We start from the raw sequence: 16,779 nt of genomic DNA on the forward strand, positions 1-16,779 counted from the left end.
CTGTGTTTTAAAATTTAAGGTGTAACTTGTTAAGGCACACTTCATTTTAGTAACTCTTATTTGTCCAGTTTGACAATCTTTGTCTTATAATAGGAATATTTAATCCATTCACATTTCAAGTAATTATTCATATTATTATATTTAAGTTTTTACCTTGCTTTTTATTGTTTTTTTGGCCCATTAATTATTTATTGCCCTGTTTTTCCTCTCCTGAATTGTGTTTTGTTAATTGAATATCTTTTAGTAATACATTTTATTTCTGAAGTAGCCTTTTAGCCATAGTAGTGTATATTTTGTTAATGGTTGCTCTAGGGATTATAATATTTATCCTTAACTTATCAGTGTGTACTTGCAATTAATATTGAACAATTTCACATAAAATAGAGTAGTATAAAAACAGTAATAAGTCCATTTACCATCATCCCTTGTGCTTTGATCAAATGTTTCAATTCTACATCTATTGTAATACCCTCCCAAAACAAATTTATTATTTTTGCTTTAAACAATCATCTGTCTTTTAAGAAACTAAGAGAAGAGAAAAAATAGTCTTCTATGTCTACCTGCATATTTATTATCTCCAATCTTCTTTATTTCTTCTTATGGATCCAAATCTTCATCTGGAATACTTTTTTATTCTGCTTAATGAACTTCCTTAAGTATTTCTTTAGTACAAGTCTGTTTATATACAGCCCAGTGTTCCACAGGGAACCCACTCTCAAGCCTCAGTGGTGCCATCTGCAGAGCTCTCTCTTACCTGATACCCTATCCAACCAAATCCAGTCAACTTAGCAGCACCAACCCTCAATATCTATAGTCTCAACTCAGTGGCACTGCTGTGTTCTTTAGCTATACCTTCCTGTACTGCTATCAGGAAAATTCTGCTGGGAAGAAATCCAACGAAATGTAGAACTTAATTCATTTTGTTATCCTTCAAAAATCATTATCCTGGAATGCATATTGTCCAATGCCTGAAATACTTGCTTCATGTGTTGTGTGCTACTTTATTGTTGTTTACATTGAGAGGCTAAGCCTGGTGTGACTTTCTTTATCACGGCTGGGAGGAGAGATTACATTTTAACTTTAGATGGTTGTATTTAATGTTTTATTTCTTTTCATAAAATAGCTCCTGAATGAAAAGTAGCTTTTCAAAAAATACTAGGAATGGAGAAGCAACTGAGAAATGGAGGAAAAGTAAGTTTTTGGCAGTTTTTTACATCCCATTCAAAGAATACTTCTGCAAATTACTCCTAAACAATGCTGTGTTCATAACAATTAATATTCAAGGGGCAGCCCAAGAATTGTTATTAATTTACAGTTCTCTTCCAAATGTTTATTGCTGCAGTATCACTTCTGCTTGATATGGATCAGTTTTCATTGCAGTTTATTGGCAATCAGCAGTTATTATTTGGCTCTAGTGTTTACAAACTATAATTCATTACTCTCTTATCTTTTATTTATGAGATAGTGTCAAATGAAGGAAAGAAATCAGGCACTGTTTTTGGTTGGGAGAGTTCTGTACACTAGAGGGCATTAACACTATCCATGCTTGTGTTTTGTTTTAAGTATTCCTTCAGCATTATTGAAGAAAAGAGGTCCTAACTGTGAGTAGAAACAGGCTGTTTTACTGAGTTCCTGCTGTGTACAGAATGTTTGCCCATATACCAGTCTGATTCACTGATAAATAATACTGATAGGAATACTATGTCAAATTAGCCAACTTTACCAGCAAAAATAATGTCTTAATTTTAAATGTTTGAAGATAAATGAGTTCTTATATATATATACCAAAATAACTCACAAATGTGATAGCTGAAGTAAATATTATAATAACAATAGATTTCCATTTGATGAACTATAGTTTGGCAATATATTTTTAAATGTCTAGAAACAGTAAATATAAGAAAATACAGAGTGGTGAGTGGTATAGTGAAAAGCACACAGAAGAAGTCAGAATTCATGATCTTTCACTGCCATGAATGCACACACATTTGAGCAGGCTTTTCAATTTTCAGAACTTGTTTCTTCATCCATTAAAAAGGGGATAACATCATACGTCTTGATAACATCACAATGTTTTTATCAACACGATGAAAAATATATATTCTACTATCTGAGTGTCATGATTATCTTTGAAGAGAAACAATAGGATTTTTCTTCTAATCTGTGCTCATTGTTGATTTACTGTGTTGCCTTGAGAAAGGATTTAGTGCTATTTTCCAAATTCTTAAATAATGGCTACAATGTCTACTCTTTTGAGCTGACAGAGAAACAATTGATAAAGAGAGGGAGAGCGAGAGTGAGAGAGCAAGAGCAAGTGAGAAAGAGAGACAGAGAGAGAAAATAAGCCTAAACTCTTTAAAGAAAAGTATGGATCTGAAGGTACTGTTTTAATTGTGATTGTAAATTTTTTAATGAAGGACACTTTTGAATTAAGCACACAAATATGTTCTAATTGTGTAATTTTTCTGTATTTATCACAGACCATTTCCTGTCTTATAATTATTCACTAGATTTTAGTGTGCCTGTGTTCATTGTTCTATTTGTACAGCATTTTATTTCTCAAATCAGTGGCAAAACATTCCTGAATGATCATTCTAATGAGGTATTTAAATGTACCCCAATAAATATTTATATGGAATTCTACTACCTCAAAATATTTCTCCTTACACTGTATAAAATTTTTCTTTTCTCACCCCCAGTAAATCTGCCTGCTACTAAAGGCCAAAGAAGGAGAATTTCATATCTACTTCTTAAATACTGTTTACTGAAATGTCAATGAAGTGAGAATGAAAGGCTCTGGAGAAATTTCCCTGAGCTGAGATATGATAATTTATCAAATCTAAATGAAACCCCAGGTGGAGCCCAAGTTTATAACCTGGATTTAAATTACAGCATGGATTGACTTTTTATCTTTCCGGATCTTTAGAAGTTACAGCTCTATCTGTGAAGCCTGTACTTGTGCAATACATCATTTATGTCAACATTCATATTTGGCTTACAAGACTGCGTAATACAAGAGGGAACTTAAGCAATAAAATCACTTCTCTTGCAGAATGCCACTCAAAGAGCATAATTTTATTTTTAATTCAAAATCCTACAACTGTGCCACTAAAACAACGTTGAACAGAGGCAGGCACTACTGTAAAGCAGGAGCTAGGAGAGGAAACTTCTCTTGGTAAGTAAACTGCTTCCTGGCTCCTTCATGGATTCCAATGAAAACACTTAAAGATCCCTTTGAATGTGCAAAACTGGGAACTGTTATCTCAGGCAAGCAAAATATGTTACTCATCTTATAGAAATTCAAAATATTAATGTTGAAAGGCACTGTGAATCATTGAAATTGACCTGCACAGTTTATAGATGAGAAAACTGAGGCCCTGATATGTGAAGATTCTGGCTGAAGATCAAAGTCAGTATTTGACAAAGTCAATACACTGACCATTCCAGATTTTCATTCCGTAACACTGCTACTTTTGGATAAACTTTACTGCTATTGTGATATTATATCCTAAATATATTGAGCTGGCTATGTGACTTGTACTGTGCTACACATTTGGGTGGTGGAGGCATAAAGGTGGTAATTATATCTCTATAAATGAGATAATATTCCTATTTCTACTCTTTTTGAGATAACTTCTAACAGTCATGTACAGATGGTGATAGTTGACATGAACAAATGTTCTTACCAAAATCAGTCCAAATAAAAATATTTGTTCAAGAACACCCTTATTTTAATTGTGAAATAATTTTGTATATAAACTTAGTTTGAGTGAATGCATGTCAATATTGTGCACGTTGTAGGGGGATGATAATGAGCTGCTCTATCAAAGTGAGTCATTTAAAAACAACAATAACTAAAAGACTCTTGAATGTCAAATCTATTTCCAAAATGGACTCTTCTATGCACCAAAATATAGACTAGAGAAGAAATTTGATAGATTGGATTGTAGTGACTAGATGGTTAAGTCAATTCCCACTAGTATCTCATTTACTTTATTATTTTTTAAATTGAGGTAAAATACACATGACATAAAAGTTACTATCCTAACCATTTTTAAGTGTACAGCTCAGTGGCACTAAATATATTCATATTGTTGTGCAGCTATCACCACCATCCACCTCCATGACTCTTTTCATCTTATAAAACCGTACCTATGGAACAATGATTCCCCATTGCCTGCCTCCCCAAACACCCCTCAACAATAAGCGTGCTTTGTGTCAGTGATGTTGACAGTTTAACTACCTCATATAAGTGGAATCATATAGTATTTGTCTTTTTTATGACTGGCTTGTTTCATTTAGGATAATGTCCTCAAAATTCATGTTGTAGCGTATGTCAGAATTTCCTTCCTTTTTAAGGCTGAATGATATTCTATTTTATGTATAAACCACGTTTTACTTGCTCATTCGTCAATGGACGTGTGAGTTGCTGCCACATTTTAGCTACTGTGAATAATGCCACTATGAACGTGGGTGTATAAATGTCTCTTCAAGACCCTGCTTTCAATGTATTTTTGATATATTTCTAGCAGTAGAGTTACTATATCATATGGTAATTCTATTTTTAATTTTTTGAAGAATAACCATAACACTGTCCGCAGCAGCTGTATCATTTTACATTCCCACCAATATTGCAGAAGGGTTTCAATTTCTCCACATCGTCACCAACACTTGTTATTCTCTGTTTATTTTTGTTGTTGTTGTTTTTAAATAGTAGCCATCCTTATGGGTGTGATAGCATATATCATTGTAGTTTGGGTTTGCCTTTCTCTAATGATTAGTCATGTCAAACATCTTTGCATGTGCTTATCAGACATTTGTGTATCTTAGTTGGAGAAATGTCTATTTCAGTTCTTTGGCCATTTTTGACTTGGGTTTTGTTGTTGAGTTTTAGGAGTTCTCTATAGATTCTGGATATCTGATTTTCTCTTATCAAATATTTGACTTAAAAATATTTTCTCTCATCTGGTTTGTCTTTTTACTCTGCTGCCTTTTTACTCCTTTTTACTATTTTGCTGTACAATTTTAAAGAATTCTCCTAAAGTCAAAATTGTCTATTTTTAAATTTTGTTGCCTAAGTTTTTGGTGTCATATCCAAGAAATCACTGTCAAATCAAAAATTGTGACACATTGAGACAGGATTTTTCTCGGCCCCTTTGCCAGACTCACAGCAAGGGCACCCTGTTTACTTGGCCTGCTGTGCTCAACCTTGGAGGAGGGAGCATGTGAGTGAGCAAGTGTGGGATCCAGCCAGCTTCTGCGGGAGCTGACACAGCAGCAAGCTTCATGCGGGGCCTGAGGTGGCACCCAAGTTGGGGTGCCTGCCACCCCAAAGCCCCACAAGGGGTGTTACAGTGTTCTCTTATTTTCATTGTCTGCAGATGGCGGCATCTTAGCAGCTCAGTTGGCCCCTTGCCTCATCACGTGGGGTGGCTGCCCTCTGCCAGTGAGGGCAAAGGGTCAGTGTGACAACAGTTTTGGGTACCTGCACTCAATGGGTCCTGAGGTGTTGTCCAGCATCCAAGAAGAATGAGGTCACATGGACAATTGAAGGATAGTGAAAGTAGAGAATTTTATTGAGTGATGAAAACAGCTCTCAACAGAGAGGGGAGCTGGGGCGGGGATGGGAAGGGCAGGTCATCTTCCCCTGAGTCAGGTCATCACTTCCCCGAGGTCTAGCCACCTCCCTCAAGGTCCAGCCATCTCCCTGAGGTCCAGCTGTCTCTCCCTCTACCGACTGAGTCTGGGGTCTTTATAGGCACAGGATAGGGGCAGGGTGGGCTGTAGGTAGTTTTGGAAAAGGCAACATTTGATTGGTAAAAAGACATTATTCAGAAAGAACCAATTGGGAGAGAGTGGGCAAACAGGAATAGAAGTTCTCACTTTGGGCTGCAGGTTTCAAACTGTTGGGTTTTTGTTGTTGTTGTTGTTGTTGCTCTTTTTTTTTTTTTTTTTTTTTTTTGGCTTGAAGGTGGGATTTTACTGGGGACCCATCCCTGTCTGCCTAGAATTTCTCTGCCACCTGTTTCTATCATCATCAGACTTATTAGTTTCAGTTTTCTTCTCTGAGTTTTATAGATTTAGGTCTGACATTTAGAGCCATTTTGAGGTAAGTTATGTGTATAATGAATGAAGTGGGATCCAAGTTCATTGTTTCGCATGTGGCTATCTAGTCTTCCCAGTACCATTTATTGAAAAGACTATAGTTTCCCCCATTGAATGCCCTTGGTGCTCTTGTCAAAAATCATTTTACCAAATATGTGAGTGTTTATTTCTGAGCTCTCTATTCTATCCATTGGTCTAAGTGTCTTGTTTTTATACTAGTACCACACTGTTTTGATTACTATAGCTTTGCAGTATGTTTTTAAATCAGGCGGTGTGAATCTTACAGTTTTATTCTTTCTTTTCAAGATTGTTTTGGTAATCCAGGGTCCCTTGAAATCCCATATGAATTTTAAGGTTGGGTTTCCTATTTCTGCAAAGAAACTTATTTGGGATTTTGATTAAACTTATGCTGAATCTATAGATCACTTTGGGTCATACTGACATTTTAACATGAAGTTTTCCAATCCACTAACATGAGGCATATTTCTATTTCTTTTTGAAAACTTCTCTCAACAACATTTCATAGTTTACTTTTTACAAATTTTCCACCTCCTTGATTCCCAAGTATTTTATTTTTTATTTCAAATTGTTCATTGTTAGTGTATAAAAGTACAACTGAATTTTATGTGCTGACTTTGCAAATCTTAATCATTTTGCTGATGGAGGCTCTTGCCTTCATCTTGATGGCTGCTGACTGATCAGGTTGGTGGTTACTCAAGGTTGGGGTGGTTGTGGCAATTTCTTTAGAACAACAATGAATGTTTGCCTCCTTAATTGACTCTTCTTTTCACAAAAGTTTTGTTCTATGCAATGCTGTTTGATATCATTTTACCCAGAGTATAACTTCTTTCAAAATTGGAGTCAGTTTTCTCAAATCATGTCACTGCTTTATCAATATGTTTATGTAATATTCTAAATCATTTGTTGCCATGTCAAAAATATTCACGGCTTGTTCCAAGAGCAGATTTCATCTCATGAAAACACATTCTTTTGCTCACTTATAAGAAGCAACTCCTCATGTATTCAAGTTTTATCATGAGATTGTAGCAGTTCAGTTACATCTTCCAGCTCCACTTCTATTTCTCTTGCTATTTCTACCACATTGGAAGTTCCTTACTCCACTGAAGTCTTCATCCCCTCATAGCCATTCATGAGGATTGGAATAATCTTCCAAACTCTGTTAAGGTTGATATTTTGGCCTTCTCTCATGAATTACAAATGTTCTTAGTAGCATTTGGAATAAAATCTAAATTTTTTCTGCAAGGTTTTCAGTTTAGGTTTTGTCCAGGTTGATCAGAGAAATTACTATCTGTGATAGATATAACCTTACAAAATGTATTTCTTTTCTTTCTTTTTTTTTTTTTTGAGACGGAGTCTTGCTCTGTCGCCCAGGATGCAGTGCAGTGGCTTGATCTCGGCTCACTGCAAGCTCTGCCTCCTGGGTTCACACCATTCTCCTGCCTCAGCCTCCTGAGTAGCTGGGACTACAGGCACCTGCCACCAAGCCCGGCTAATTTTTTGTATGTTTAGTAGAGACGGGGTTTCACCTTGTTAGCCAGAATGGTCTCGATCTCCTGACCTCGTGATCTGCCTGCCTCGGCCTCCCAAAGTGCTAGGATTACAGGCGTGAGCCACCGCGCCTGGCCACAAAATGTATTTCTTAAATAATAAGACTGGAAAGTCAAAGTTACTCTTTGATCCATGAGCTGCAGAATGATTATTGTGGTACCAGCCATGAAAACAACATTCATATATGTGTACATCTTCATCAGAGCTCTTAGTAGGCTATGTTCCTGGTGAATTAACAGCGTATTTGGAAAGAAATCTTTTTATCTGAGCAGAAGGTCTCCACAATGGGCTTTAAAAATTTGGTACTACAGTGTAACAAATGTGTTGTCATACAGGCTCTGTTGTTCCATTTCTAGAGCACCGGCAGAGTACCTTTAGCATTATTCTTAAGGGCCTTAGGATTTTCAGAATGGTAAATGAAATTGGCTTCTATAGCTCTTTATTTACAGTGAGAGATGTAAAATTATTCTGATACATGAACACTTAGAAACCTTTTAGGGTTATTAATTGGCCTAATTTCAATATTGTTTTATTTCAGGGACTAGGGAAGCCTGAGGAGAGGGAGAGTGATGGGAGAATGGCCAATTAGTGGAGCAGTCAGACCACACACATTTATCTAGTATGTTTGTCATCTTATATGGGTGGGGTTCATGATGCCCCAGAACGATTACAATAGTAATATCAACAATCACAGGACATGGACCAACATAACAAATATAAATAATAATAAAGATTAAATTATTGCAAAAATTACCAAAATATGATGCAGAAACAAAAAGTGAGCACGTGCTTTTGGAAAAATGGCATTTATAGACTTGCTTGACTCAGGGTTGTCACAAACCTCCAATCTAAAAAAAAAAAATCTGTGAAATGCAATAAAGTGAACCATTATAAAACATTATAAAGCCTGTAGATGACTTTTATTATGTTGGAATACTTTCCTTCAGTTCTAACTTGTTGAATGTTTTTATTATGAAAAGATGATGAATTTTGTCAGTTGCTTTTTCTACATCAGTTAGGTTGATGATGTTGTTTTATATTTTGTTAAGGTTGTATATTACATTAATCAGTTTTCATACGTTGAACCATTTTGGCATTCCAGGAATAAACATCATTGGTTTTTGGTCATGGTACATAATCCTGTTATCATGCTGCTGGATTTGGTGCTGGCTTCATTGAATGAATTAAGAAGTGTTTTTTCCTCTTCATTTTTAGGGAAAAGTTAGAGAATTTATGTTAGTTTTTTTTTTTATGTTTAGTAAATTCACTAGTGAGTCCATCAGGTCCAGGGCTTTTTATATATAGAAGATATATGTCAGGATTTTTTTTATTATTGATACAATCTTTTTGCTACTTACAGGTCTATTCATATGTTCTTGTTCTACATGATTTAGTCTTGGGAGGTTCTGTGTTTATAGGAATTTGTGCATTTCATCTAGGTTATCCAAATTGTTGGCATACAGTTGCTCATAGTATTCTCTTATAATCCTTTTTATTTCTGTATAATTGGTGATAATGTCCCCACTTTCATTTCTCATTTTAGTAATTTACATATACTCTCTCTTTTTCTTAGTCTATCAGGCTAAAGATTTGTCAGTTTAAAAAATCTTTTTAAAGAATCAACTTTTGGTTTCATTGATTTACTCTACTGTTTTTCTATTATCTATTTCATTCATCTCTGCTCTTTACTGTTTTCATCCTTCTGCTGGCTTTGGGTGTAGTTTGTTCTTTTTCTAATTAGTTGTAAAGATAGATTGTTGAGTTGATTTTTTTCTCATTTTTAAGCTGTTCATAAGTTTTGCTGCATCACATGAGTTTTGATATGTTGTGCTTTTATTTTATTCATCTCTAAATATTTTAAATTTTCTCTCTGATTTCTCCTTTGACCCATTAGTTAAGAGTGTGTTATTTTCCAAAAATATGTGGCTTTTCCAGTTTTACTTGTGTTTTTAACTTCTAACTTTATCCTGTTGTGGTTTGAAGATATACTTGGTATGATGTCTATTTTCTAAACCTATTGAGACTTACTTAGCAACCTAACATATGGCTTGTCCTTAAAAATGTCTCATATGCTCTTGAGAAGAAAGTTTATGCTGTTGTTTTTGGGAAGAGTATTCTGTACATTCCGTTAGATCTAGTTGGTAAATTATATTAAGTTCTTTATTTCCCTACACATCTTCTGTCTAGTAATTCTACCCATTTTTCAGAGTAGACTATTAAAGTCCCCAACTATTATTATAGAATGATTTCTTCCTTTAATTCTATCAGTTTTTGTTTCATATGTCTCTATGGCCTGTTATTAGGTGCATAAGTGTTTCACTGCTATTATTAGTGCTGTATTGAAATTTTTAATACACAATGTATTTTTCTATGACTCTTGTAAATGTTTGATTTATAATCTATTTTAAAATCTTATATTAGTGCAGCCACCCCCTGCTCTCTTTTGCTTACTATTTGCATGAAATGTATTTTTCCATCCTTTAACTTACAACCTATTTGTGTCTTTGAATCTAAAGAGAGTCTCTTATACACAGTATATATAATTAGATCATTAATTTTTATTCACTCTGCCATTGTCTAACTTTTAATTAGACAATGTTCATTTATATTTATATTAGTTCATTATAGTTCATTTAGACAGTTAGTTCATTTATATTTATATTAATTAGTTCAACAATTAGTTCATTTATATTTATATTAATTACTAATAAGGAATAACTTACCTCTGTCTTTTTGCTATTTTTTTCTATAAGTGTCATAGTTTTTCTAGTCCCTCATTTCCTGCATCACTGTCTTCCTTTGTGTTAATTTTTTGTAGTGAAATGTTTAAGTTCTTTTCTCATTTACTTTTGTTTATCTTTTATAGCTGCTTTCTTTGTGATTACCATGGGAATTATATCCTAAAGTTATAACTCTCTAATTTAACTTAATACCAGCTGAACTTCATGACATACAAAAGTTCTGCTCCTTTAAAAGCTATGTCCCCACTGTTTTTGGTTGTTGATATAACAAAATTTCATTTTTATACATTGTGTACCCAAAATCATAAACAAATAATTCTTTGAAATGCCTCTTAAATTATATAGAAAACAAAATGTGGAGTTACAAACCAAAGTTACAATACTAGCTTTTAGATTAATATATGTTTTAATGTGTTAGTTCATTAAATTGTGTGGAAAGCGACAAATACAATTAAAAACTGTCATTACAATAATACTAGCTTTTATAATTGCCTATATATTTATCTATATTGAGATCTTTATTTCTTCACATAGCTTCTAGCTATTGTTTTGCATCTTTTCTTTTCACCCTCCAGGATTCCCTTGAGCTTTTTTTGCAGGGTAGGTTTAGTGGTAGCAAACTCCAGCAGCTTTGTTTATCTGTGAATGTCTTAATTTCTTCCTGAGTTTTGAAGGATGGTTTTGCCAACTATAGCATTCTTGTTTGGCAATTGCTTTATTTTAGTATTCTGAATATATTAACCCACTAGTTTCTGGCATCTACAGTTTTTGATAAGAAATTTGCACATAATCTTACTGAGGATCTCTTGTATGTGGCAAGTTGCTTTTCTCTTGCTCGTTTTCAAGATTTTCTCTTTGTTTCTGGCTTTTGAAATTTTGATGACAACCTGTCTTGATGCGAGTTTCTTTGTTCAACTTACTTAAAGTTCATTGAACTTATTTGATGTTTATATTCATGTCTTTTACCAAATTTGGAAACATTTTAGACTCTATTTCATTAAATATTTTTTCATCTCTTTTTTTCTTCCTTCTTCTTTTATATTCTACAGTGTGTATGTGGGTCCACTTCATGGTGCCCCACAGATACATTACGTTCTGTTCACTTCAGTCTTTTCCCTTTCTAATTTAAAGACTCAGTGATATTTTTTGTCCTATTTCAAGTTTGTTGATTCTTCTACCTAATCAAATCTTCCCTTGAAGCCCTCTATATCCTTTTTTTAAAATTTTCATTATTATAGTTTTAAGCTCCGGAATTTCTTTTAGGTTTTGTTTTAGGTTTTCTAGCTCTAAATCAATATCACCACTTTGCTCCTATATTGTTTTCTTGACTTTCTCCCCATCTTCTTTTACTTTTCTGAGTATATTTAAGACTTTGTTTTAAATTCTGTTTAGTAGATGTGTCATCAAGCGTTGTCAGGGACAGTTTATTTTTTTCTTTTGAATGGTCCCTATGTTCCTCTCTCTTTGTATGCCTTGTGGGTTATTTGTTGAAAGCTTTGCAATTGAATCTGATAATGTAGTAACTATGGAACTCAGATTCTCTTTTCCACAGCGTCTGCTATTTTTTGGAATGTTCGTGTTTTATTTCATTTGATTGTTGTAGGCTGTCTCAGTTCCAAGGATCAGTTGCAGGTGTAAGCTTAAAGTTTTCCAGATTTTTTCTGCGCCTGTGTCATTTCCTGGGCACATAGTTACTTCCTACTATTTCTCATATATGCAGTTGTTTATGAATGCCCTAATCTTTTCATAAGGCTTTTAAAAGAGAAAAATGGAGTAAAAAGAGTGCTGGCCCTTTATGTCTCCTGGAAATCACTTAGGCCAAGAGTGAGGGCCTTGTAACAATAGTGAGTAGTGCAACAATAATGGCCTCCTGCCTCTTTGTACTGCAATGTTCAGAAGCAGCAATCAGCAATCCAAGCAAAGATCCCATATATTTGGAGAATGGGATTCTTTTTGCCCATCCTGACTCTTGCAATCTGGGTGCAAGCTGCTTCAGGAACATGTCCCCAGCTGCTTGCAGTGTGGCTAGGGGTGGAGAATGAGTGTCTGCTACTGTGCTGAGCGTTGAAATTCATCAGAAATTAACTACAATTCCCAGTCTGAGCCTTTACCTGGAAGTTGGAAGCCTTAAATAGACAGCAGATTTCCAAAATATTTACATCAGACATACTCTGCAAGTGCATTCTCCTAAGTGGGGAGACAAATTCCTTGTGTTTTCCACTTCCTAGAATCCTTTTCCTCAGTTACTTTTAACTTTAAAAATAATAGCCTGATTTTTATTTAATTAAAAATCTAATAGGACGGTGGAAATTCATCTAGATTTGAGGAACTTCCTCGTCCTCTGAACTCAGGAAGCTGAGTGGAAGAATCTGAGAGCAGAAACACTGTTCTCCAGTTGCTTTCCAGGTACAACTGAGTGGGAAAGCCAAGGCAGAGGCAGCAGGTCTTAGCATATACTAGAAAGTATGGCATCAAAATGAAGGGTCTAATTAGGCCTCTTGATGAAAAGCAGCAAAAGAAATTTTACACCACTAATACATTAAACTGTGGAATTACACCAAAGAATTACTGTAGCAGTAACTATATTCCAAAGAGTGATGGAGTGATGAACATTGTCTCATAGTATGATTGTGAAGCAATGTGTAGGTGAATAGTGTAAGGAAATGCATATTCATCTTGACACTGGGAGAAAAATATTCCACAATATTTACATCAGACAGATACTACATTATCTTTCTGTCTCCATTTCTTCTGCTGCAAAATAAAGATTACAATAATAGTGGATCAACCTATATAACAATCCAGGAAAATCTACCTCATAGGTTTATGGCACACAAATACAATAAAAATAAAATACCTCATGGGAAAAATGCTCAGAACTTATTTAATTTCAAGCTATTATTTTGACAAGAACTCATTATCTTTCAATTCATGGAGTACATGTGCATTTTCCACATCACTCCTGTCAGATTCTGTGTATCAAATACTGGGAATTATTAGGGATACTTTCTGATATTACTTAGTTTTGACCCTCAAAACTGAAGCAGAAAGTCCTTCTGTCACTGGAAATCTAAGTGTATGTATTGTAAAGAATCAAAGTCTATATCAAGAGCAGTTGAGGAACATATGCTTACTTAGATGGGTTGTTTTTAATATTATTTTAATTATCGTGTTTCTACAATAAATAATTATGATTGAAAATAATGGGCTTGTTAATTGATTTGGAAGTCATTTCCTAAAGCAAATCTGAGAGTGCAAATGAAAAACTAAGATGTTTTTGAATTAAGAAAATGAATCATGCTGCTATAAAGACACATGAACATGCATATTTATTGTGGCACTATTCACAATAGCAAAGACTTGAAAACAACCCAAATGTCCAACAATGATAGACTAGATTAAGGAAATGTGGCACATATACACCATGGAATACTATGCAGCCATAAAAAATGATGAGTTAATGTCCTTTGTAGGGACATGGATGAGGCTGGAAACCATCATTCTCAGCAAACTATCGCAAGGACAAAAAACCAAACACCACATGTTCTCACTCATAGGTGGGAATTGAACAATGAGAACACATGGACACAGGAAGGGGAACATCACACACCGGGGACTGTTGTGGGGTGGGGGGAAGGGGGAGGGATAGCATTAGAAGATATACCTAATGCTAAATGACGAGTTAATGGGTGCAGCACACCAACATGGCACATTTATACATATGTAACAAACCTGCACGTTGTGCACATGTACCCTAAAACTTAAAGTATAATAATGAAAACGAAAATGAATAATGACTGGTTTGCTCTATTTTATTATTAAGCCATAATTTATTTAAAATAATACAGTACTGGCACCAGAAAAGACAAATATCTCTTCACAGTTTGAGAACTTGCCATTTGCAAGGCACTGTGATAAGAGTGGGTGAAGTGTCTGGTAAAAGAAAGCAGGCATGACCCATACTTTTACAGAGGTGGAGAGTAAAATTTTGAATACAGACAAAAGAACAAGTAATTATAATGTATGATGCTAAGTGTTGTAATTGGGGAAATATTACATTTCAAGAGAGCTTTTGGAGGGTGTGTATCCTAGATTCAATGAATGTCTTTGGGAAGAAGCAAAATTTAATCTGAGATCTGAAGATTGTACGTTATTTAAGAGAAGGTGGATTCCAGTGCCAACATAGCTTGTTTGTAGATGGAATATGGATTGAAGACTATGAGAGGGATGCAAACAATTAAGAATTGAACATTTGAGAAGAAGGGGCAAGAAAAAAAAGAAAAGAAAAACTAAGAAGGCAGCGATAGAGATGCAGTAGGAAAAAAAAAAAAAAAACAACATAAGAATGTATGTGTCTAAAACTAAGGGAAAATATTTCAAGAAGGGAATTTTCCATAGCATCAAATAATGCTGGAAATCTGAAAGACATGAAGTTTTGTTTGTTTGTTAAAGTCCATCGGAAGCAATAAGAATATTGTTGCCTTGGGAATAGTATTTGCAGGGAAGTGGTGGGGTGGAAAAGAGACTGAAATAGCAGCCTAACAATCCATCCTTGTTTGAAGATGCAAAGGTAAGGGATGTTGACTACTTATTCAAGGTTCCCTGTGAAAGGAAAACAAAAGCATAGGAGGGAGGTCACATAGTGACTCGTGACTTGACTTCAAGGGAAGGCTTTTTTTTTATTTTATTTATTTTTTTTTATTTTGAGACAGAGTCTTGCTCTGTTGCCCAGACCGGAGTGTGGTGGCATGATCTCAGCTCACCACAACATCCACCTCCCGGATTCAAGCTATTCTCCTGCCTCAGCCTCCCAAGTAGCTGAGACTACAGGCGTAAGCCACCACACCCTGCTATTTTTTGTATTTTTAGTAGAAACGAGGTTTCACTCTGTTGGCTAGGCTGGTCTCAAACTCCTGACTTCGTGATCCACCTGCCTCGGCCTCCCAAAGTGCTGGGATTACAGGCGTGAGCCACCCCGCCCAGCCCAAGGGAAGGCTTTAAGGCAGGAGAGATTTGGGCAGACATAGATGCTGATGGGAAGGATCTAGTGGAGAAAGTGATATCCCTAGAATAGCTAACAGAATAATCCACTGAATGAGAGGGACAGTTAGGGATCAGACAGGTTCAGAGTAAATTTGGAGAAATAAATCTTGTACCAGATTTATTTAGAGGAGGAAAGAAGAAAATAATAGGAGAAGGTGCAGAGAATTTTGTGGAATTATGGCATAAAATTGAGCAGATCTTATTTGATCACTTGATTTCTTTGTTAAGTAAGAGACTAGATTATCTACTAAGCAACTAAGGAAGTTGAAGGGTTGGAAAAAATGCAGTGAATATTATATAAACATACACTAAAAACTGGAACTTCAGAGAAGAAAGATTGAAAATGAGCTATGCACTAAGCAAAGTGATCAAAATCTAAGATTGATACAGATAAGTAGATGTGCTATGTTCATAATGATTTAACCAGCTGCATTTATGAATATTATTTTTTATTCCAAAACATTTCTTCTAAATGTTACTAAATTTGGTACTCTAAAGCCTAAAACCTATTTCTATTTAGAGATATAATGACATATTTTACTACTTTACAAATCATGCTTAGATATTAAGTCTAGAATTAATGGATTATGCTTCAATTTTTTTACCCGTAATAGTTGTTTTCAAAACATGTATAAGTGTTCTGAAAATGTATTATAGATTATTTTTACAGGGGAGAGAGAAGTCCTGAAACGACAGCTGTTTGACACATTTTAACATCCATTGATCTTTCAAAAACTGCAAGAGGCAAATGGCTTATCTTGAATGCACTTTGGGGAACAATGTGACGTTTACAGTTAAAAGCATTACACATCCATATGCATAACTCATAAACTGGAAATTATTTGAATCCCAGAAACCCACTTTGATAGTTTTTGCTTTCAATTTCCAATGCATTGATGCTTCTAATAACTTATTTTCTCTGTAGAAGCCTATTGTTTACTGTTACATGAAGCTTCTCTACAAAATAAAAACCGGGTATATACAGACCTAATAGGAAGAAGCAATATTGCTTGGTGGTCAAGACTGTAGGCTCCAGAACCAGACACTTTGAGTTCTGATCTTCATTCTGCAATGTAATACCTATATGACCTTGTAAAGTTTTGTTTCTTCCTTGTACCTCAGTTTTCATCTAAAAATGGGTCCAATAACAGTGTCTTTCTCATAGAGTTGTTGCAAGGATTAAATGAAATAAAGTATATGAGCACTGAATGAATGTAAACCAATAATAACCATAAACAAATGTTGTTTGTTCTGCTTTTTATTAAAGTATGATTTACACCCAGCAACATACATGAATCTTGAATGCAATTTGACTGTTTGC

The 16,779-nt window shown here is 34.9% G+C and overlaps 1 protein-coding gene across 1 annotated transcript in view; it reads left to right on the forward strand.

The window, feature by feature from the left end:
* The first annotated feature begins 3,052 nt into the window (after positions 1–3,052).
* The window catches only part of PTPRD (protein tyrosine phosphatase receptor type D), a 1,191,315-nt gene continuing 1,177,588 nt past the window's right edge, over positions 3,053–16,779 (forward strand). The window contains exon 1 of the mRNA XM_063649531.1: positions 3,053–3,175. The gene's annotated coding sequence lies outside the window, so the exon portion shown is untranslated. The remainder of the gene's footprint in view (positions 3,176–16,779) is intronic.

Source organism: Pongo pygmaeus, chromosome 13 (assembly GCF_028885625.2).
Source record: "Pongo pygmaeus isolate AG05252 chromosome 13, NHGRI_mPonPyg2-v2.0_pri, whole genome shotgun sequence".
NCBI classification, from domain to species: Eukaryota; Metazoa; Chordata; class Mammalia; order Primates; family Hominidae; genus Pongo; species Pongo pygmaeus.